General features: G+C 38.2%; 1 long non-coding RNA gene across 1 annotated transcript in view; it reads left to right on the forward strand.

Moving 5' to 3' along the window:
• LOC146767828 (uncharacterized) overlaps nt 1-24,218 on the forward strand; it is a 38,001-nt gene extending 13,783 nt beyond the window's left edge. The window contains exon 3 of the long non-coding RNA XR_014953639.1: nt 297-24,218. This is a non-coding gene — a long non-coding RNA (uncharacterized LOC146767828). The remainder of the gene's footprint in view (nt 1-296) is intronic.
• Nucleotides 24,219-24,516: the final 298 nt, after the last annotated feature.

A 24,516-nucleotide genomic window follows, 5' to 3' on the forward strand; every position in this document is an offset into this window, starting at 1 on the left:
TCCTTTCCCCACCCTGACTCTTGCTGAGCACTGCCTGTCACTCCTGGCATTCCAGAAGTGTGTGGAGTGACTGGGCAGATTCAAAAGATGCCCTCCACCCCCAGGGGCATTGGGCCATCCAGATGTCCTTTGTCCCTTGAGACCTCCTCTCCCGTACCTGGTTGGTGGCTCCCTGTCCCTTCCCCCAACCCTCCCCCAGGTAAAAGAGTTCTGGTGGAGCTGTTGCTACATTCAGAGGCCTGCGGGCCAGAATAAAAGCTCTGGATTAAAACCCTCCATCCTTTCGTTCACCATAGCCTTAAAGGCTTCTCCAGCAGGGGAAAACGTGAGGAGTGGATACTCTGCAAGAGAAAGCTCCATCCCGCTGCGACCTGAGCTCTGGCTTGCCTGGACTTCTCTCCACGCGCCCAGCTGCAGCATCCAGCTAGCCAAAAGTGTCTCTGGGTTGAAACACCACAGTTGCTGCTATTTGGTCAAGCAGCAGGGGCCAGACAAGCCAAGGCACGTCCCATTCTCAATATTGGTAATATCAATATTTGCTTCCCCTGCTTCTTTTGTTTGCCTGCTGTTTCCCCCAGAGTTATGCCAAAGAGCAGGAGAAGGCAGGACTCCCAGGAGCAGAGGACAACTAGCAGTCTGGAGGACAGTCAGAAAAATGGAAAAGGAGCCCTTGAGATGACAGCAAGGGCCTCTCAATGCAGTAAGATATTCTGGGCATTAAGTGCCCTGTTAGGGTGTTTAAACAACACACAGCATTTATATCTAGTCTTGGCCTTCACTTTTGCACGTATGGATTGATCAGGAAACTTGTCTCAAAAGTGGAATTCCCTAGAAGTTTGAAAGGACTCAGGCTTGGGTTTTGGAAAAAGACTAAATGGAAGATTAAAATCCAGCTTGGATTTCCTGAATGCCCATACTCAGGGAAGTACTTGGATGTAGCAATATTTTTTCAGTGCAAATAAAATACATTATCATTGTGGAAGCTCCAGCCTCAGGTACGTTTGGGTAGGGACTTCTCAGTATAAATAAAGAGCCCTGTTCCATTTCAATATTGAAGCTGGAACAAGAGTATTTATTATATTATCGTCTCTATTACACATCATATTAATAAATTTTTGAAAGCAATGGGAACATGAGAAAGCCCTCCAGGAAGGAATTTTTTGCATCAGGGCTAAATGATGTGAGAAGATTTTAGAGATGCCAAGAGGCCCTTCTTTTTTTGTACATATGAATGCTCAGTGGTAGACACATACTCTGCCAAAGTAAATGACCTTTAAGTAAACTAAGAAAACAACATTAGCAAGGGAACTAAAGTGTTGCAGACACCTGAAACCTATGAAGATACACACAGAAAAGTCTTTTTTTTTTAAAAAAACCACATTCTTTAGCTGAGAAATGTCCACAAGGATCTGTGTGTGTAAAACATCTGTATAAGCTGAGCATAAATGACTATGAATTCTTTATTTATGAAAATGTTTTTTTAATGAACACTTAAGTGTGGGAGGGTTTTGTAGAAGTTCCTTTCTGCTTGAAAAAGATACCACAAGGTGGAACCTTCTGAAGAAAGTACCTAACATCTATATTTAAAAAATAAATTGCCATTTAATAAAGGTGCCTGTTATGGAGCATGTAGTGGATGTGAAGGAAAAGAGCAACTGGATCTAAGCAATAAGATGGGGAGGCATAATGTAATCTTTGGCATTTATCCAATCCATGAGCGAAAACATCTATATATTTTCATTTATGACAACCACTCTAGGAAAAAGCATATGTGTATAAATTATTAATGGAATCAGGGACAAACAGAGAAATAAAGAAAAGCAAGAGCCACAGCCTTGAAGAAAAATGTGGAAGAAAATACCCACTATATTCCTATCAGTCACACTGACCCCTTCACAAACTTGTAAATTATGTCAACCTTTAAAAATTGATTGCTTTACTTTCTAGGTAATTCACTGATATGTGAGTTCACTGGACACAATACCTTTATAATAGCCATTAATTTTCATGGAAAAGAATACTCTATGTTCTCTGGAATGCACTGCATTCATTTTCCTTAAAAACCTGTCTTTTTTCCTAGTGATTGCCATCTGTTTCTAATTTCTGACATTCTGTGTCGGTGGCAGCGACTATTTGAGCTTCTGTACACAATATGAGCTAAGATAGTTAATATATATTTTATATAGTTAGGCCATTTTTCTAAAAGCAATAAATAAAATTTAACTTTTAAAGTAGATTATAATATACTTCTGCTGATGCCAGTTGAAACAAAAGTAGGAACTGGAGACCATTTACAGGTCTTGCTGGGAGCAGTCTGCACATTCTGCTTGCATGTATGCCAAAATTACAAAAAGTCCTTACAATGTCAACCTTTGTTGTAAGAACAAGAGAAGAAAAAATGCCTATATCAATATGCTTTGCAAACATGGACCATTTTTTTTAAAGTGAATAGCATGCATAACTAAAGGGACCAAGTTATGTTTTGCTCCTGAAAGAAAAGATTGGATACTTATTAAGAAAACTCCAAGATTTTGCACTTTGGTCTTTGAATCCACTTATGCACTTTTTTAGTATCTATTTTAACATAAATCAGATTTTTAAAGAATCACACTGTAGCAGTTTTGCGGCATAAGCTTCTCTCTAACCTGGCTTTGATTTAAACCGTTACAAAAATCACAAATTTCTGGCTTATTTAGAAGGATGAAATAGCTTGACTAGCAGGTGGGCTCTATCCCAGGGTTCCTTGTCCCACTTAAAGGTTTTGTTTTAATGCCAAATGGTAAAAAAATAATGTTCCTTTATAATCCACATGCCATCAACTTTAAAGTAATGACATCTCTACCGACTAACATATAGAGTCAAGCTTTGAGGAAAACAGTCCCCTTCCCAAAGAGCTGTTTGCATGTCTGCAGATTCTATAAGAAATTCTAAAAGCTAAAGAAAACATTTCAACCATATTAATGCTGTTTTTTTGGAGGAGTGGGTGAAAGAATTTATCTCTTGAAGAAAGGTGGCCAATACTTCCAAAAAACCCCGCCTGTTCCTCTGTCGAATGAACCAAGAAATTGTGTCACTTTGGGATGTCAGGTGTTCAAAATGCACTGAAATAAATGGAAACAGTCCAATTATGAATTTCCAGGTTGGCTCAGTAGAGCCTGTTTAATACTGGTATCTCACAACATCTACAATCTGTTCACAAACACACATGAAAAGAAAAAAAAGTAAAAAACAAAGGACAGAACAATGTCATACCTTCAACTGAAAACATTTGACTTGTTCTTACAAGTATATTCATTTTACACAGGCCTAGAATGCCACAGATGCCCTATTTTGATGTGCTGATGGCCCTGAATGCACCTCTGTCTCCCACAAAGAAAAGAATTCCAAGGACCTTCTGCAGGATCCTCTCTGGCACCTCTTCCCAATGTTCAGGAGCACTAAAATATTGCTCTTTGTATGAGGGCAACAATGAGCAGGATGGATAATATGCATGGGTTAGGAGATAATAGGTGCTTGCCAGCACACATATTTCACTTATTTGCCCCAGCTTGACAATGAGAGTATTTTCTTAACCTGCCAAGATATCAGTTTATCTTGGGTTTCCTTTGAATTGGGATCTGTATAGTATATTTTTGGAGAAATACAATTGTAGCTAAAAGAAATGTTTGTTTTTTTCCTTTTAATTACTGACTATGAATACATCAAGAGATTAAATAATGTGGAAAGGGAAGGGATATCTAAGTTAAAGAACAATGTTGGCACAAGAACTATTATGCATAATCCAGCCAGGAATTTGGTCTGGAAACCATAATAATTCAAATAATCAAAGCAATCCTGTTCTGTAATTACTTTCCTGGGGCTGTAGCATAGACTAAAAATCTGACCAATTTTAAGATACATTTATGAGCAGGATTAGATGAAGTGGCTTAGGTAGCAGGGGACTTGAATCAATGACGCAAGAAGTATTTTCCAGTGCTGGATCATATGATCGTAAATTAAACTACTGTTGCTCTACCTCTCTCCTTCAAGTAGCAGCATGGAGCAAGGAATTTTTATGTCTCTATGGTCACTTCTCTGTTACTCAATATGTTGTGAGATTGAGTTATCCTGGATAATGATAGTGGAACATGCTGGCCAGACCAGATTAAGGCTGAATCTGGCAGAAACTTCTGTGTTGAATCTCCTGTATCCATATTCCAAGCAAATAAATTCTGACAGACCAGAACTGAGCCCTGGAGCCTGCTGGTGTTGGGCTCCTGAATATTCCAGGTTGCATGGAAACTTGATGTGGGCAAAACACTTAATGGTGTGAAGCCACTACCCCATTTGATGCACTATCATGTTCGAAAGCACTCCAGAGCTTGGTGTGGAGACCTAGGCAGCTCTGCAGGGCTGACCTTCTTAGCTTTGGCTTAATGCCTGCCATGCCAGAGGTTGGTAACTCAGTAAACAACAACCCAGTTGTGCCTGTCTTTCCCTCTTCCAGCTCTGAATTTCAGGAGCTGTTTTTGGCCTGAAGCAGGGCTGGAACTGACCTGCTGTGTGCAGCTACTTGGCTGTAATGAACCCTCTCAAAACACAGTCTGTTGCAAAAATGGAACACAGACCCCAGTGCTGTCCTTCAGGTGATAGAAAACCCCTGGGTCCTTCACAGATTTTCCTGGTGTCCTGTGAATCATGCTGGGAATAGACAACTTCATGGTCTACAGGTAATTATGTAATTCCCACAACTGTGATACACCTATTATGCACCATAATGCACACAGTATTTAAAAGCTGATTTTAAAGACATTCAGCTCCTAGGCAACATCTTAAATTTGGTTCTGACCAGTGGCAGAGTCTTTCTTTCTCTGCTCCAAGTTATTTTATTTTGATTTTTTCCATTTAGTAACATGGGATGTATGGGTACAAATATGGGGGAAGTATAAACAGCATGCATAAACATTGATTATTTTTCTTCATTCTCTCTCCTGAGGAAATGAAAATGAGAGCTTTTAAAGCTTTTTTTGGGGGCCCTGATTTTTTTTATTAGTGATGAATAAGTCAGTATTTTCTGTATCTATTTTTGAGCAAGAGCAGAATTATTTTGTCTGATATTTTATAAACCTATTCAGCTAAAGGAAGACACCTGACATAGAAAATTTCACATATGTGGTTTACATTTGTAAAATTATAAATCTTTACCCATTAAAACGTGGAATGTACCAGAAAATCTGACAGTCCTCCCATACCCATTTTTCCCTAGCACTTCCCTCAGTTTATTCCCAGTTATTATTGCTCAAAACTTCAAAAGAATGTCCTTTTCTCAGGAAACCATTTTAGTGTTTCTAAAGGTCTTCTTTATAACACAGTAAGAAAACTTAATTTTAAAAGCATTTCCCTGGAAAGAATATTTCCTTTCTACAGTCAGTTCCTCCTCATGGACAAAAGTGCCTGGAATCCTTGAGAACCCTGGCCCTAGGACCAGGAGAGAGATACTGAAAACCCAGGAATTCCCAGCCCTTCCATATGGCAGAATTGCTTGTGAAATCTGGATCTTGGAAATTCAGAGTTCTTGAACATGATTTGACAAAAGAAATACTTTTACTGGCAGAAATCCTTGCTGGCCCTACTTTTACTGGCAATTCAAGGCACTGGTCTGAACTGTCCAGGAAGCAGGTGACTGGAGATTTTCCCTCCTGTCAAGACACACAGAGCTGGTTATTTATGAGATTCAAACTGAAGAGTAAGGCTGTATGTCTCTGCCTGGGAAAGCAGCAGATTAAAGGTTATTTGACTAGAAATATTAGGCAAAGGTGGTAGATGGACACACTCCTTCCTGTGGCTGGTCATCCTTTTCTAAAGACGTGAGTGCTAACTTCCGTCAATAGCCTCTCGGTCCTAGGTCACAGACCTGAAAGGAATTCAGCCTCAACTTCCTAGCTCCCAGAGAAGTACCTCTAGGAATGCAGAGCAAGGGCAACCTCCAAGGACTGATATGACAGGAAAAAACAGTCATGTGAGAAAGGATCAGGGTTGTCCTTCTCAATGAATGGCAGTAACTCCCTGGTGCTACTCTCCCATGTGAATCTCTTGCCACTACATTATTTGATGCAGTTGCTTTCAGCTGGGGCAGGTCAGAAAGCCTTGAGTGGGTCTCCAAGGTTGACTAATGCCTGATACAAACCAATAGTTGGTGCATTCTCACAGAAGTAAACTTTAGAGAATCACAAAATCTGTTGGGTTGGAAATGACTTCTGAGATCATCAAGTCCAACTTGTAACCTAACTCCACCATGTCAATTAGACCATGGCACTAAGTGTCACATCCAGGCTTTCTTTAAAACACTCCAGGGGCAGTGACTCCACCAGCCCCCTGGGCAGTCCATTCCAATGTCTAATATTACTGTCATCCAATCACTCTAATCACCCAATGTCAAATCTTCTAATGTCTAACTTAAACCTCCTCCCCTGTCACAAATTCAGGCCATGTTGACACCTGCCTGGGAGAAGACATTCCTTCCAGGTAGTTGTAGAGTGATAAGGTTACCCCTGAGCCTCCTTTTCTCCAGCACAAACACCCCCAACTCCTTCATAAGACTTGTGTTCCAGACCATGCACCAGCTCTACTGCCCTTCTCTGGACTCGCTTGACCACCTCAATGTCCTTCCTGAACTGAGGGGTCCAGAACTCTGCACAGGATTTGAGGTGCAGCCTCACCACTGCTGAGTAGGGGGGAACAATCACTGCCCTGCTCCTGCTGGCCACACTATTGCTGATACAGGACATTGGCCTTCTTGGCCACCTGGGCACAGTTGGCTCATGTTTACCTACTGTCAACCAGCACCCCCAGGTCCTTTTCTGCCAGGCAGTTTTCCAGCCACTCTGCCTCCAGCTTCTAATGCTGTAGGAATTTGGTGTGACAAAAATGCAGTTCTTGTGACAAAAAACCTTTAGCCAAATCAAGTCCCTAAATCAGACTTCGGCAATGCAACAGGAAAAGAGTTGCAAAAGATATGTCTAGTTTTTCATCTGGCTAGGGTCCTCTCTTCAGTAAACAATAGGTTAGTAAAGCTAAAATTCTCTAAGCAAACCTGATGGGTTTTTATACATTTCCAAAAAGAGGAATTTTAATATGTGTGTCTAAGTGGCTTCATCTTTGGTAGCTCATGAAAAATGATAGGTGGATGGTTAGCAGCTGGTGCCAGAAGCAACATTCTTTCTTTTCCTAGAAGCTGAAGATTTAAAGATTTTCCCATCAGAAGGATTTATGCAAGGATTTATGGATCCTGAAAAAGTTGGCTTAACTTGTATTATTCCTCTGTCTTTTGGACATTTGGTTTTAAATAACTGGTGTTTTTTTTAATATACAAATATAGTGAGCACTTCTCCATGAAGTCTATGAGACTTCAATGTAAGCCTTCTAGTTATCTTTTTTTAACACTTTTGCATGCTTGATATAATCCTTATTACTGAAAATTTGCTAAATGACACAAATTGCATACAGTAGTAATAATTCATTGATCAGTAATGAAACCCAGTCACACTAAATCCTACTTGTTAACTAGAAATGGTTAGTATTAGGAAATTGTTATTCAAATGAGTTTCCTTTCTCTGGCAGCTGTTTTTGTTTTCCCTCAACTGAACAACAGTGATGAGCCCTGGGTCCATTTTGCTATAAATTATATCTGAATTATGTCTTAATCTATTTATTTTTAAAATGATTGCTTTCTTGTCTCTTCTGAAAAATTTGAAAAAGAAGTAAAACCTCTAAAAATCTTACAAATTATGGCAACATGAAATTGAGTCCATGAGGGGAGTGGTTTCTATGCAAAGATTAACTGTGGTTAGAAGTTTATCACAATTAGTATCAGTAATGCAAAGAGAAGAATTGCAGATAGACTGGGAAAACCCACTCATTTTCATGAATAACTATCCAACTTGGATGTTGGCAAATCAGACGACCCTGTCGTAACTCACCCTATTAAAAAGCTGACTGAAATAATTTCCAAGATACTAACTGTTTTTGAGAGTACACTAGGGAATAGTGAAGTTCAAGAGGTTGAATTTTAGTAAATATAGAGCCTATGTTCAGAAATGGGAAAAAGAAAGTGTCAGAGGTTTTAAGATGAATAATCTTAACTTCAGTTCCTGAAAAAGTGCTGGTACAATAATCAACTAAGCTATTTGTAAGCACTTGGAAGATAACAAGGAGGTAAGTAACAAACATGGATTTGTTGAGAATAAACCTCTCCCAGCTTTGTTTCTTCTTATGATGCAGTAGTAGGGGTTGTGGATAAAAGAGAGTCAATAGATGCCAGATACCTGACTTTACTCATAATTTTGACAGTTTCTCATATAACATTCTCATAAGCAATGTTAAGAAACTTGGTCTTAGCAAACTATAGTAACATCAGTGCAAGACCAAAGAATAATGTGTGATGAGAGTAAAATTATTATTTTTATGAATAGCACCAAGTTTGGATGACACTCAATCACACTAAAAGGAGTAGCACACAATCCTTACAAAATGGAAACATAGCCAAAAAGCTAGGATGTAAGTGAATACATACTCAAGCATACTGAATAGTCTGTGTAAATAATCTGATCAACAGATTGGGCAACAATTCATGAGAGACTCAGAAGGTTATAAAACATCACAAAATCTGCATGAAACAACAATTTCATGTAGCTGGGGAAAAAGGAGAATATCATTCTGAGATGTGTAAACACAAGTTTCATCTGGAAGGTATGTCTACTCAGTATGATAAGACCACAGCAGGAGCCAATACTATGATTTCAAGGTCTTTATTAAAGGGATGTATAGAGTCTTTGGAAAAAGTACAGAGTGGAAGAATGATCAGAGGTCTAGAAAGTATGATCTATGGAAAAAATATGCTGAAGGAATTTGGAATGTTTAGACTGGAGAAGGAGTGGCTGGAGGGGGTGATAACACTCTTTAAATATGTAAAAAGTAATAAATAGAACAAACTGTTCTGTCTTTAGCAGGCTGAGATTATAGGCATTGCAGCTCAGTCCCAAGTGGCAAAACACTATCCGTGAACAGAGTGAGGACTGGAACAGGCTGTCTGAGGACATTGTGGACTCTCTGGCACTGGAAACTTAGGAGACCAGCATTAGACAATCACCTGCCAAGAAGACTTTGGATGTAGTCAGTCTTCTTGTGGAGAAAGATGTGGTGACTGTGAGGTTTCTTTCACTCTCTTTTCCATGGGCTATGATAAATATAAGCTAACAATAAAACACTGTATTTTTACCCTTTAAATTTAGCATGGGGAAAATTTTTCTGAAACAAGATTTTCATAGTATCTTGTTGTTAAAGAGACCACATTTAAGGCAAGGAAAATGGAGCAGTTGAAAACATCTAAATGTCTTCAGTGCCTGCTGTGTTACACCGAGAAATAAAACAAAACGTTCTTAAACTATAGAGTGTAGCACATAGTTTTGTTATTTGGATGTGGCTTTCAACAACCACATACTTAGTGGCAGTTTCTTACAAGCTCCAGTGATAACTGGACTTTCTTATTGAAAGAGATAGGATCTAACTGGCTAAGCGAAGCCATGGGCTGTCACTTTGGTGAGGAGACCTCTAAATTAAGAGTGACGGGGGAAGGAGATGGTAATCAACAATGACATGAGGAAGTGGTGGATTGTTAGGCAAGCAAAAGTTATGGTGTGATATGAAGCAATCCAGGAGGTTTCTGAAGTGTATTGATGATGTGGATAATCAATATGGGTATATGGTCTGCTGAACTTGCAAACAAAGACCTTCTTGGGAATGTGGAAACTGGGGGCAGCTTCTGCTGCAGCAAGCATGAAACAGAGTGGAATAAGGCAAAAAGCAGAGTCACAGTCCTGAACTTCAGGAGAAAAACGTTGACCTCTTCAGATATCCACTGGGAAGAATCCTCTTTGAAGAAAAGAGGGGTTCTGGTGAGCTGGTAGATATTCAAGAATTACCTTCTCCAAGCTCAAGAAACTTCCATCTCCATGTATTGGAATTTAGGCAAAGACAGCAGTTGGACTGAATTGCTGAGCAAGATGATCTTCATAAAACTCAAACACAAAAAGGGAGACTGGAAGCAAGGGCAGGAAGGAATATAGAGACATTTCAAGTGTGTAAGGAAAGAGCAAGACAAACCAAAATCCACCTGAAGTTGTGAATTTAGAGCTTTTTAAAAAGTGCATTGTCTATTAGACACAATAATTTAGCTCTGAAGAGACATTTAATCTCAAGGATTATGTCAACTAATTTGTGAGACGTGAAAAAAATCTCAAAATCTATGAAGCGTCACTTCAGAACAGGATGATACTGAGTTTTAACTTCATGAGTGTGAGTACATGCCCTTTGGACATTGCCACAGAAATTAGTTATTCTGAAAACACCTTTCCTTTAATATATGGGTACAATGTACAATTCTTGCTCCACAATTTAGCTAGTCCATGGTACTCATATTCAGTAGGAAATGCAGTTTATTTTCTTATGACCCACGAAATTTTTCCAAATGCAGTGTGAATACAAGGTCCCCCAGCACATGTGTTGTTCAGACCTAAGACCACTATCTCTTCTTTCCAGAAAAATTGTTGGAATAAGGTCCAGGAACCATAACAGACCACAGTAAACTGAACACTTTTTATTTTTCCTTTGTGCATTAGAAGCACAGAGTAACAAAAAACTTATAATGTATTTGGTCCTGGAGCAAAGACCAGCTGAATTCACTATGTGCTGAGCTGTCTGATAAGCTTCAGGAACAGATTTCCTAAAGGAGGAGTATAACATTTTTTGGTCTTCCTTTGACAATTAACCTGTTTGTGAACTAGAATGTCATGCAAGATCTGTAATTTATTTCTCATGGTGATTTCTGTACATATGCAGCATTAGATTTTATGATGTCATCGGTAAGTCATTGTTCTACTGCTTATTGTGTTCAGATTGCTAAATATGATTCACTGAATCATCAGTGACAACTCAGGATTTGCAAACAGTGTTTCTTATGAGATCAGGAAGCATTTTCTGTGCCATCACAGGAGCATTATTTTAAACTTGTGGGTGGTCATAAACAGTTTTGTTTGTCTTCCCAGTCATTTGTAAAGCAGATTTTCTGAAGATTTTAAAGTTGAAATCTTATGAGAGTATATGAATATTAATTTAAAAGTTTTTGTTTCTTTTCTTGATTTTGAAGTAATTTCTACACAAGCAAAGTCAACAGAGTACTTTTCACTGATCTTTCTCATATGACATCAACAAATTATTTTAAAAGCCTGTTTGGAGATGAATTATGTGGAATATATATTTTTTGTACACTTCTCCATGGTGTTACAACATGTCATTTGTCTTAATCACCTTCAGTATTCTGAAATGACTCTTTAGATGACAGTTACTGAAGACATGTGTGAGTGGAATATGGAAAAGCATGTAAATTTTCCAAGAACTTATCTAGTTTTTGAAGTACTGTTATTCGTGTTAATCCCTACATTGTTATTTACTCATATAAAGACATTCTTCAATTAATTTGTACCATGTTAGTCACAGAGTATGTAACTTGCAGTCTTGCCAGAATAATATTTTCCTTTTTTATTTTCTTGCCATAGTTTGAGAACTGTTCAATATGCTCCTCCTGTTATTCAGAGACAAAAACCAAGTCTGTCATTTCTCTGTGGAACACTTCTGCTTCATCTGAGATACCACCAGAAATGAAGGTTTTATTTATAATATCCAACCTTCCTTAGCTCAATTGGTTAAAGCATGGTGCTAATAACACTGAGGTCCAGAGTTAGATCCATTTACAGGCCATTCACTAAAGAGTTGGACTTAGTGATTCTTGTGGGTCCCTTCCAACTCAGAACATTCTATAAAGATATCACATTTACTCATTAGTGATATGTAAATATCTAAACATAAAAAAAGAAGTGCATTTTTTTCAAAAAGAATAAGGGTCAGGTTCTGACAGCAGGTGAAAAGAAGATAACAAACTGAGGCACACAAGCAGAACATTCTCCCTAGTGGATAGAAAACATTTATTAACTGTATGAGTCCCTCACTGACAAACACAAGTTCCTTAGAAGGGCTATGAAGGGACATAAGGCAAAGATAGACTACAAATTCTGTACACAGTTATCTTTTGGCAAGGGCTAATAAAATCTCACAATAATATTTTTGATGTACATTTAAATAGGAGTGTAGTCAACAAATGCAGAGGACCCAGCAGATCTGATCACTGAAGAAAATATGAAAGCAATTGATGAGGAAACTGCCTGAGATACAATGCACTAGCACCACATGTGGCAGATACCAGGAAGACTTGTTGTGTAGTCAGGATAGTTAAGAATTAAGCCACTTAACCTTAGTATCAAAATCAGCACCTAAATCTTGACCTGTATTATTCAAAATCTTGTCCTTATACAGCAAGGTCTACATCAATATTGTTTGTTTTCTTGTAGTCTCTACTGTGTTCAGTATTAAAACCAGATCCTCATCTGCTGAAACTGCTCTAAAATGAATCACCATACCTCATTAAATACAAATGAGAATCTAGCCAATAACATTAAAGACAATAAAACAGTTATCACATTTTTCTCATACATGCCTGAGAGAACATAGTGTCCCTTTCTTACATTTTAAATTTTTTAAAACATAAATATTATTAAATCATCTTTTACAATTTTGCCTCTGAATTAACTAACATTATTTGTCATTATGTGCCATTGAAATTTCAGTTTTACTGGTGATCTTGCCAGAGACTGGTGTCATCTTTAATTTTATTGCACTAGGGAACCATACTTATCCTCACCAGTATTATTATGCAGATGCACTGGGGTATTTGCTATACTGATATGCTGAACCACTCTGCTTCTTTCCCAGGGAAGAGTGGGGATTTGGTCTGTTCTGGAAGTTCTGGGCAAATGCTGGAGATGTAGAATTTTTTTGTTTTAATGCATTCACATTAAAATGGGGAAGTGTTGCCAGTCTTACCAGAACAATAGCACTTGCCCTGATCTGAAGGATCATTTGACTGAGAGATTTGTTTGTACAGTGAAAGCAAATCTGAGGACTAGCACTAGAGAAAGAATATATGCTACAGAGGCAGAAGGGAATATCCAAGGGAATAGAAACCTGTAAAATTATTGCAGATAGCTTTATTTTTATATTTGAACTCTAGAAAAACTTCATTCCAGCCTAGAAAACACAACATGCCATTTTTCTAAGCTGTGTTGGGTTCCTTTGGGCTACCATGGCCACATACATTTACAAGTAGTCCAGCCAGGGGGTTTCTTTCTACTTTTGCCAACTATTGGGACATCACTTTGAAAACAAGTTGTCAGTGAGGCTGAGACAAAGTCTATGATGTTGGTTTTCTTTCTCCTGTCTTTGAACATGAACTACAGCTGGCTAGATGCACACACATGGTACTAGTGGAAAAAAAAAACAAAACAAACCAGTTTCACCAATCTGAACTAACTATATAGGGAATAAGTAGGTAAACTCCAGCCAGTAATAACTGTAATTGACCATAATTCATTAACCACTGCATAGACTAATGCAGGCACAATCACTGTGATGGCTTTTCTTTGTCTCCTAGACATAGAAATCCAGACAGCCACAGAATCAGTGAAATGCTGAGGAATGTGTCCATTTCAATCACTCCTGACTGCCTAACACTAGAAGGATAACCTCGTACGTAGCCTGTGAGGATCAGAGCAAGAAGGTAAGCAAAGGAAATTCTTGGCAATTATTTCAAACTAACAACATTTTGGGAAATAGCATGTCTGGATAGGTTATTTTCATGGAGGACTCCACATATAACAATTTTGCTGCTGACCTGCTGGTTCATTTTCAGAAGGTCATTTCAGTTCTCTGTGATATATTTGCACCATCTGTACATGGGGATTAAAATGTCTCTCCAGAGTGTTTTAAGATTGATGAGAACTGTAAAAATGACTTTCACAGTGCTTACCCACAAAGGATACAGTTCAGGCAAAGAAAGATGCCTCAATCCTCCAGTGATTTCATGCTAATCAAAGGACAACTTGTTCCATGGGTTCATAAAAAAATCAGCCTACCAGACAACTGAATGTATGGACCATGTGCAAATAGGCACCCTTTTTCTCCCTTTATAGTGTCATTGCTTGAGATTTATTGAATAACAAAGTTATATTATTATAAAATCATATCCTAGCAATTTTTCTCAACAAGACCACCAGCTAGGGCTAAGATGACTGTTTGAAGCATCATCTTCACTCCAAATTATGACATGAGCATCATCATCATCAAAAGACAGAGGCACATAACTTACCAGGTGAATAAGTTTCAATAGCTGCTACATACCATGAGTTTTCAAAAATTACTAGGCAGAAACTTGGTGGGTATCAACTTGAAAACACAATATTTCACAAACAAGAAATACCTTGATACTGTTTAAAAGCATTCATTGAGCAGAAATAAACTTTATTTAAGAGTCACAGAAAACCTATTTCTTAATACTACAAATATAGCCCTAAAAAAATATAGTACTTAAATGTGGTACTGAGGGCCAGGCACAGATTTATTCTAAGCACTAAGAGAAATACTCATCCATTAATGTCAGCCAGTGCACTCACAGACTGGATGACTGGATAGGAGAGCAGCTATTGAGTTTTCCTGTTTATTCACAGCTGCATCCAACCTTTCTGGATACTTGCTCTAATTTATAAAGTGTAGCTCTTTCCTATTAATTTAATGCCAGGTTGTGTTATTTAAGTCAGTTTGCTTTTTCAGTTCTACCAATGTACAAGTGCAGAAGTGACACAATGTACTTAAAATGTCAGTAGTAACTAGGTAACTGAGCAGGTTTTGCTTTGGACTAATAAAATAATGAAACATTTAGGATGTGCCCAGTTAAGTGAATACAGGTTTTTATTCTAAAGTGATCCTTCATCATAAGAGAAGACTAAACTCAGTGCCCTAGCAAGGCCCATCCTATTTGAGGTTATCATGAGACAAGAATCTAGACCAAAAATTTCACCAAATATGTAAAATGAATGTTGTCAAAATTCTCAAAATATTTCTCAAGCCAAGCATTTACATACCCTTGTTTCATCATTAATTACAAACTAAATGATATTTATGACTTTTATGTCTTGCCAAATACTGTTCATTCATGAAATCCTGGCCTATATCTCTGTAATTTCAATAGGGGTGAGGTTTTACCCCATATTCTTACATGCCGTAACTAAATCCAAGGTATATCACAGAGAGCTGTCACTTAAAAAAAAAAAAATAAAGGAGTCTTGTCTACTGTTCTGCATTAATGTGTTCTATCTTTTAAATTTTCCCATGATAAGTGGAATATTTCTGGCCATATTTGCTGAAGTACAAATAAAACTGATTAATAGCAAGAGTGGTTATTTTGAAAAATCTAGCTCTAATTGGAAGATACCACTTCATATTATTTGGCCGAGATTTTTACAGCAAATAGCAAAGTTTCTGTAATAGAGAAAGACTGTAAAATGTGTGCTTTGTAGACCTGTCACCAAAATTTATTTTACTAATTATATAATGATCAGACAATAATACTACATTTGGGCACAATGTTCACAAGTGTCCAGTTTCTTGGTTTCTCATATAAGAAAGCCACGCAAAACTTGAGAGCAGTTAGAACTAGATGAAGAAAACTCAGACAGAAGGCATTTTCCAGGTATTCCAGGCCATTTGTAGGACACTGCTGTGGTGCAATAAAGATCTTACCAGAAAGAGGTGATAGATCTAAATGCTTTAATGCATGTAACCTACAGTGGCATCAACTTGACTGTCAGAAGTTTTTAAATTGTGTTAGGTGGCACTGAAAAAACAATCTGGTTGAGCACAGCACACCATGAACTCAGCCTGGGTGATTTGTCCTAGAGCTGACATATCACTGCTTGTTTACACACAGCAGAACCACAGTTTGAGACCGAACAACACCTTTGGAAACATCCAGTGAACCTGGGGTCAGCTACAGCATCTTGCAGAGGGTTATATCCAAGTTTTAAATATCTCCAATGATGGAAACTTCACAGTCTCTCTGGAAAGCCTGTTCCTATGCTCAGTCAGCTTCATATTAAAAAGAAAATGAATTTTCTACACTTAAATGCAATTTCTTCTATTTCAATTAGCTCCCAGTGTCTCTTGTCCTGCCATTGGAAATCCCTGAGAAGATCCTGACTCTGTCTTTGTAACTACTCTTCAACATCCTGTTCAGAAGACCCACCGGAGCTTTCTCTTCTCTAGACAGAACAGCTCTCTCCTCCTCTCCTGGTATGACACGTTACTGCACAGCACTGTCCTGTACTCCATAGCATAGCTGTGCCCTGAAGGATATTTTTTTAAAATTGCATCTTACAAGATTCTTAATTTTGCAGCCATATATGCCCTGATTGCATGAAGATCCATGTACAAAAGCATTATAAATCCATTTTCTTAAAATATCAGGAGAGTATTATGTGAAGAGGAAATACAAGTTCAGGGCTCTTCTATCTAACAGACCAATATCAGGAGCTGCACTGGAAGTTAGTGATTTCCTGAGAAATGCATGCCTGAAGCTGAGGATGTTTCATCCTGTGCACATCTGTAGACTCCTTAGTCCATATGTAAGCAAGGCTATTTTTTCTTAACTGATGCCCTGAAAACTCCTTTTCTCTCCATCTTCTTCCTTCATTCTCTTTATTATGGGCTCTTTCTTCAAGCCATGTCTGGCTGTGTCTTCTGGATTGAGTTCAGAGTCTGGGAAATGAACCAGCTATGCTGGTTGGTTAAATCTTTATTGTTCTTTCTTTTGGTTTCAAGTCCATGTTACAGAGGCCTCAAAATGCATTATAAACATATGTACTGTATGTGAATGAATGAGGCTGGGCAGGCAGTTATCCAACAATGACTGTGCCTAAATGCAATTCTGACCCTAACCACTTCACTGCAATGCTGTAACAGAGCTGTATCCTGTTGGCAAAGTGCCACAACTTTAAAAAAAAAAAAGGAGTGTGTTTTCAGCTCTTTGGGGATTTACAGTTCCTACCAGCCTTTAGTCACTAGATGTCAGGGCTTTCTCTGGCAGTACCCATCTTAACTAAAATATTATACTTCTGTAGTTCAGTAGGCATTTCTTATTAGGTTTGAGCGCCAAATAAATTAATGGAGTATGTTGATAAATATTGCCAATGTAAAGCTAAAGTAATGATTTTTGATTATGTAGAAAAAAATGGGAGTTTTTCACACAAAAATTATACAACACTTTCAAGCACAGTGCTTAATGAACTGACTAAAGAAAATAATTGAAAATATTGATCTCTTTGCAGCAGCATGCCTCAGTAATTGTAGTGGGTCCAGTGGGTCCATCTGAAGAGCACAGCATGTGCTCTGAGTCAAAAATCCAGAATCTGACATGTTACAAGACCTGCACTCTGTAACACTGAATTCCCTGAAAATTTAGAAAGACAACAGATGACTTGTGAGGAGTTTACTTTGATCAGATGAGTAAAGCTAAAAAGAAAGAGAGCAAGGACCATTCTCCAGCCACAAGAGCAATAGCCCAACCTGTCACCTGTGCCCAAATCATCGCCTTTCTCCTCTCCCCTGAACCAGGGAGCCCACAGCGTACAATCCCTGGGAATGGAGCCTGGCAGGGGAGATACCCCTGGCTGGCAGTGGTCTGAGAGAAGGATGGTGACAACAACCAGGCATCATGCAGGGTGTTATGTTGTAGGGCCAGTTATAGGGCCAGCCATGTCCTGGGATGTGATCATGTGCCTTTAATTTACCCAGTTAGCTATGTAGAGGCATCAAAACATGCCTGGTGTGACAGCCTGGCAAACAGTCTGATGCCTGATGTCAGGAATGTGTCATGGTGGCCTTGCCAATTTCAGGCTGCCCTTCAGAGACAGATATGCCCACTGGGTGTTAACTCACTTGGTAAGTGCAGGAGAAGCTTGACATGCCTCTTAAGCTGTGAATCATGGAACTGGGTGCCCTCCTGGTCTATGCATTGACAGCCTGTTTTTATGCTTCCATCCTGTCTCAAGCGTGCACAACCTGTTCCATGGTACCTCAGGCACTGCACCATCCCTCAGTAATCCTCTTTTCTGCTGTGTCTGTGTCATTGAGCAAAGTTGAGTTGTTCTTTGAAAAATATGAATTTCATCTGTTAAGATCAGTGAGCTCTCTGTCTGTATGTCAGCAATCTTTAATCCTATTTTGGAATGTTGATCCTTCTGTCCCTTGATTGCTGCTATCACTTTATTACAGTTTGCTGTTAGATTTATGTTTTAATCAGAGTCACAACCTACCATTATATATTTACCATTATAGATGTAATTGCTAAAATTACTAATAAACTTTATAGCAGTAGTATAGTTTGAGCTTCATGCCTATCCAGACTCACAATTCCTTTTGCAAAACACATTATTAAGATCAAATTACTCTAGCATGATTTGTACATTTGTTGAGAAGAGAGCATAACCCGAAATTAATTTCATGCAGGCTGCTAAGCAAGTGACAAAATCCTCCATGAAGCAAATTCCTTGACTGAGGTGTAGAAGATTTTGAAGGCTGGTGTCAGTCCCAGGAGTAATTTACAGTCTAAATATTTGATGTTTAATATTCTTTTATATTTTTAACATACACCCACATATACACATATTCCTATCTATATGGATTCAAGCTGTGTACATGCTCAACATTATATATGTTCTTCTGTTATTAGTTCTTGCATTAAATTTAAAACTTACTCTTTTCCTGACATAATAAGATATAAATACAATAGTCAAAGAAGAGATTAATAATAATATAGGAAGGAGTATTGTGAGCTTTAAAAACACAATCCAAAAACTTTCTAATAGGCAGATATGTTTTTAAAAGCCTCTGAAATTTGGGAATGGAAAGGCAGCCATCAGGCCTTATGGGACTGTCATCACTATGCATGGGTTTCCCTTCCCTCTCTAGCACATGTGGTCCTAATTGCTGTGTTGGCGAGACCATGGAGCTGGATTCTTCATGAACTGGCTGTAACATTGGCAGACATTTACTCATCCACTGCTAGCAGTTTTTAATGGAAAATCTGTATCCATTCATGCTAGAAAAATGCTTATGTTAAAACAGGAAAACTAAACAGAGAAAACCAGATATCAGTAGCTTTTCTAGCTGCCAATAGTGGATAGTCTACTACCTCATTAGCGTTTACTGTATTAAATTTGAGGACAAACCAGTGAATATGATCAAACATTAAAAATATTTTGAAGAATTGCACATTTTTAAAACCATATTTCTGAACCTGCCTATGCCAAAATTGAAAATTATACAGCATGTGATAATAAACTGATAACTTGTTTATACTTGACTCAAACTTATAAGCAAGACTCACTGGAAGCTGCAAAATTGCAGCTACCATATAGGCTGATTAAGGCACATCTCCTTAGAGAGAAATAAGCACTTCACTCGTGGTTGTGGTACATAATATACAGCTGTTTGACCAAGGGAATAATAATTCTCAGTTAGAGGCCCCACTTTCCTCCAACTTTTCAGGAGTTCTTCACTTAGCAGGAGTCTTCCTGCACTTTACAGCTCCAAACACTCCCTTGATATTAAACAATTCTTACCTTGTCTCTGCTTAGAAGGATATTTATTCAACCATAAGAAAATGGGAATTTTGAAGTCAGCATTCTTCCAGGTCTGTCACTCACTGAGGTGTAAGACATCACATTCAAATCTCAGATACATTAAGTTGGAGCAGAAGCTCAAGTCTTGTAACAGGAGCAGAGGTTGAATCTAGATCTGAAAATAACAGAATAAGAAAGAGTAATTGCACAATAGTGCAGAAAACTGTGTGTGTGACAGGAAACATGAGTAGCATGTGTTAAAAAGGGCAGATTGGTCTGAAAAGGATTTACAGCTGGACCCCCTCAAGAATCAGCCTCCAGGACAATTTATTATTTCATTATTTTTCACATTTTCAGTACTGAACTTGGCACAGCTAGTAAAAATAATCTAACAAAATTTGTTGATGAAACAAGCATCATGAAATACAGATAGATAGATAGATAGGTAGATACAGATAGCTAGATAGCTAGCCAGAGAGATAATTTTCTATACTGGGAAAAGCTGAGGGATCCTGGAGTCCACGCAGCAAAGTATTACCAGAAAAAGATGGGGAAATATGCTACGTGATGAAGAAAATTCACATTGGAAGGTGTCCAAAGCAGGTCAACAAATCTGGTAAAGGGTCTGGAGCACAACTTTTATAAGAAGCAGCTGAGAGAACTGGGGTTGTTTAGCCTTGAAAAAAGGAAAGTCAGATGAGACCTTATTGCTCTTCTACAAATATATGAAAGGAGGGTGTAGTGAGGTGATAGTTGGTCTCTTCTGCATAAAAAGCCACAGGATGAGAGGAAATGGCCTCAAGTTACCCTAGGTGAGGTTTAGATTAGATATTAGGAAAAATGTCTTCATTGAAAGGGTGGTCAGGCTTTGGAACAGGCTGCCCAAGGAAATGGTGGAATCCCCATCCCTGGAAGTCTTTAAAAGGTGTGTGGAAGTGGTGCTTGGGGATATGGTCTAATGGTGGACATGGTGGTCTGGGTTGATAGTTAGACTTACTGATCTTGGAGGTCATTCCCAAGCTAAATTATTCTAAGGTTATTTGTGTGGAGGAGGCCTACCAGATTTTGCAACTGAGATAAACTTTATTTACAAAGGGATTGTAAAAACCTAGAAAAAACAGAATTTAGAATAGCTATGATTCTTAGCTCTAGGTGACCAGGTACACAAATTCCAGTGAAGAAAGAAACCATAGTCAAAGGACATCATTGCCAATGAATGTAAAATGGTAAATGAATATTTTTCAATTAATGGATAAAAAAAAAGCTGTTTGGCAGTCAAAGCAGTGAGATTCTGAAACTTCTCCCAGTCTTATAGTCTCTTGGATAAAATAGCTGTAAAATGCAGCTTGATTGATCTGCAAAATGGATCAGAAGACAAAGCTTCCAGCTACGTCAAGGTTCAATTCAAATTCTGCAGCTTTGGGAGCAGAGTGTGAACTTGGAACTTGACTGCTCACTTCTTTTCAACATCCTTTGCTACCAGTACTCAATCATAATGTATTTGCTCCCACCACCTCTAAATGTCAAGTTATCCAATGATGGTCTGTAGTTGTTGTTCCCGTATCTTGTTCTAACATGTACTCTGGCCTCTTTGCAAGATTAGACCATGCAGTTAAACTGGAAAAAATGTGCATACATAGTGGGTTTAGACATTCAATTCTTTTAAACAATCTGAAAAAAAGCAACTTGTCCAAGATAACATGGGAAGCCTGTCTCAGAATAGGAAGTCAAGTCTAACCTAATGGCCATTTTTCTGTGAGAAATCACTGGGGACTTGGAAGAATTAAGTTCAAATCCCTTTGCAAGGTCACTCTTACAACTTAAATGAGAAATGTTGCTTTAGGTCTAAAATTTCTTTTAACAATATAGTGATAAACAGATTTGTTTCCCATTCTAACAAACTGCTATTTCCCAACAAAATACAATTTATTGAAAGTCTTCCAAACAGTTTTATTCCAGCATCCTAACCACTGGGGTGTAGGCTGTTTTGTATTTTAAATTAAATATTTGAAAGGATGTTACTTTTATTCTATTTTAAAATGAAACCAAATGTTCAAATTTTAACATTTTTCTTAAAACAGTGTTCTAATTTTCCATCCAGGAACATTCCAGCTGCCATTTGATTCACTAGGACATGCTTCTTATGAGTAGATGAAATGAATTACAAAATTCTCAGCAAAGATTGTATCAGTATTTCTACAGCATTTTTATGACCAAGGTTCAGCAGTAGCTTCTCAGTGAAAATGAATTGTTCACTTGAGGTAAACAGATTGCAGTATTTGGTACTGATATTTCTTTTTAAATTCTGTTATTCCTTTTACACAATCACTTTTGCACAATCACTTTCAAATGATAAAATATACATATGTAAAAATGGAAACATAATAAAAGTCTTCAGAACAAATAAAAATACTTTTTTGTGTCTCTTCATTTTGTCTCCTTATAAATTTACGGCTAATCATCAGCTCTTTTTTTGCCAAAGATGAAATGAAAACATATTTAGTAATGAAAGAACTCCAACAATTCTTCAGCAGAAAGTTGCAGTTCTCTCCTTGTACAAATTAAACATCCATGTCTGCTAAGTTGCCAGCAGGTAAAACTCCACTTGGACAAGAGGAAACAAGAAAAATATATTCTGCTTTTGCATTAGCAGTTTTTGCATGGAATCCTGGGATACTGAATGCTCATTTTCAGGAGTAATTTCTTTAATTGTGAGGATTTAATTTTTCATTTATAATGCCAGATCTAGCCTTCATGTGAACTAAGTAATTCTTATTGCTCAATGCTTTCTTAGATATTAAACTTCATTAAAGGTTGTGGCATTTTCTCTTTAAGATAATGTACCTATCTTTCAACTAATTCCTTGGAAATTACACACTCACAATAATGTGTCCTTGCTGCCTGCAACAGCACCTTTTTTGCCTTAACCACAATCACATAAAATCATGTGATATCTCTATATGGAAGTGGATAGGTAAACTGTCTATTCAGTAATTAATTTCTGTGATTTTGAAATATTTAGCATGGTTAAATTTATTTTATTTTATTTTTTTTTTCATTCTTAAAGTCCTGGCTTTCCAATGGTATGCTTTATTTTTGCATTTTTCCTTGTGAATCTTACCCTCTAATATTTGTGTAGTGGGCTGACGGTGGCTGGACACTGGCTTCCCACTAGTGCCACTCTCACCTCCCTTCTCAGCTGGACAGTGAAGAGAAGATCAAATGAAAAGCTCAAGGATAAATGTAAGGGCAGGGAGAGATTACTGATCAGTTACAATCAATTTGTTACCAGTCAAGCCAGAGAAGGGTTAAAAAGAAATAAATTGAAGGCTTAAAATGAATTCCTCCACTCCTCCCTTCTTTCCTAGACTCAATTTCACTTCCCATTTTTCTACCTCCTCCTACCAAGTGGTGCAGGGGAGCTGGGAAAGGCAGGTGTGATCAGTGATATGTTGTTTCTGTTGCACCTTCATCCTCAGGGGAATGACTCCTCATTCTCTTCCTCTGCTCCAGTGTGGGCTCATCCAGGAGCTATAGGTGGATCTTTGTTCCCCCTTAGTGCCCCACTTCCTGCAGGGGCACAGCTGCCTCACCATGCTCTGTGCTGCAGGCTGCAGGGAATCTCTGCTCTGGTACCTGGAGCAACTCCTTGTACTTTTTCACTGACCTTGATGTCTGCAGAGTGGTTCCTCTTGTTTATTCTCAAGCCTCTCTTCTCTGGCTGCAATTCACTCCTGCACAGTAAATTTGAGGTACTACGACTGCCACTCAGCATTGTTTTGGAGCTGGCTGACATTGGCTTTACTGGACACAGAGGGAGCTTCTAGTATCTTCTTACAGAAGCCAACCCTGTAGGCCTCTTCCTCTGAAAACCTTTCCATGCAAACCTAATACAATTTGATACATGTTTTTACCCTCAGCTTTTCTTTTTGAGCAGCTGGTTGGGATGCAGCACAGCAGTGCTAAATAAGAGGTGGTAACCCCTCTAAGGAAGGGATGTTGTACTAGTGAAAGAGGTGTCTGCTACCTCCTGCAAGCACTCCTTTCAGTAGGCCTGGTGACAGTGGTGGGTCATAGGCATGTGCTCGCTCTGTTTTGGAAGCTTAATGCCTCAACAGCAGCGGAAAGAAAGCAGTTCTAGCACTTCAAATCCAAGGATGAGTTTGAAATTTGAGACTGTCACTCTTATGTCTCATTACACTAAAATTATCAGCTCAGAGAAAGAAAAGGCTTCCCAGGAAAACACATCTCTCTTACATGTTTCTAAGTCTGAACCAGTAGAAAAATACATGTGCACAAGTAACATGGCTGAAAAGTCCCAGGATAAGAGAGGTTTTTCTAGCCCAGTTATGGATGGCAGATTTTTTCTACATACAGTGATACTGCAAAATTATTCTGGAGTATAGAAGCCAAAAGCAAAGTCCCTTAGCACCCAAGATCACTCCCCATCAAATGGAAAAGATAGTGAGGCTTGTATATAACCCACATTTTGCAGTCTTGACATCACTTTTCTGGAGTATTCATTGGTATGCAATGCTCATGTATCATATATTTGATGATATGGATTCTATATCTGGTGATGTTGATAACCTTGTGTTCTAACAGGACAGCCACAGATGGGCATGGAAGAGTAAAAAAAATTCAAAAACTACTCAAAAACTTAGTCATAAAGGCTTTGATAGAAACTATGCAAGCCATATTTCTCTTTTCATCTTTGTTGAAATAATTGTGAGTGTCAAAATTAGTGAAGGACTTTCAAAATTATGGCGTAGCTGTAGAATGTAAACAGCTATGCTGCAAAAAATGGGCAAAGATCATGGTTAAAAGAGAATAGTCAACACTTGTCAGCATTAACTGGGAGCTACAGCTCATTCCTTCCAAGTTCACAGCTTGGCCTTGCAAGGTGCTGAATATC

This window comes from Lonchura striata, chromosome 3, assembly GCF_050655825.1.
Source record: "Lonchura striata isolate lonStrDom1 chromosome 3, ASM5065582v1, whole genome shotgun sequence".
NCBI classification, from domain to species: domain Eukaryota; kingdom Metazoa; phylum Chordata; class Aves; order Passeriformes; family Estrildidae; genus Lonchura; species Lonchura striata.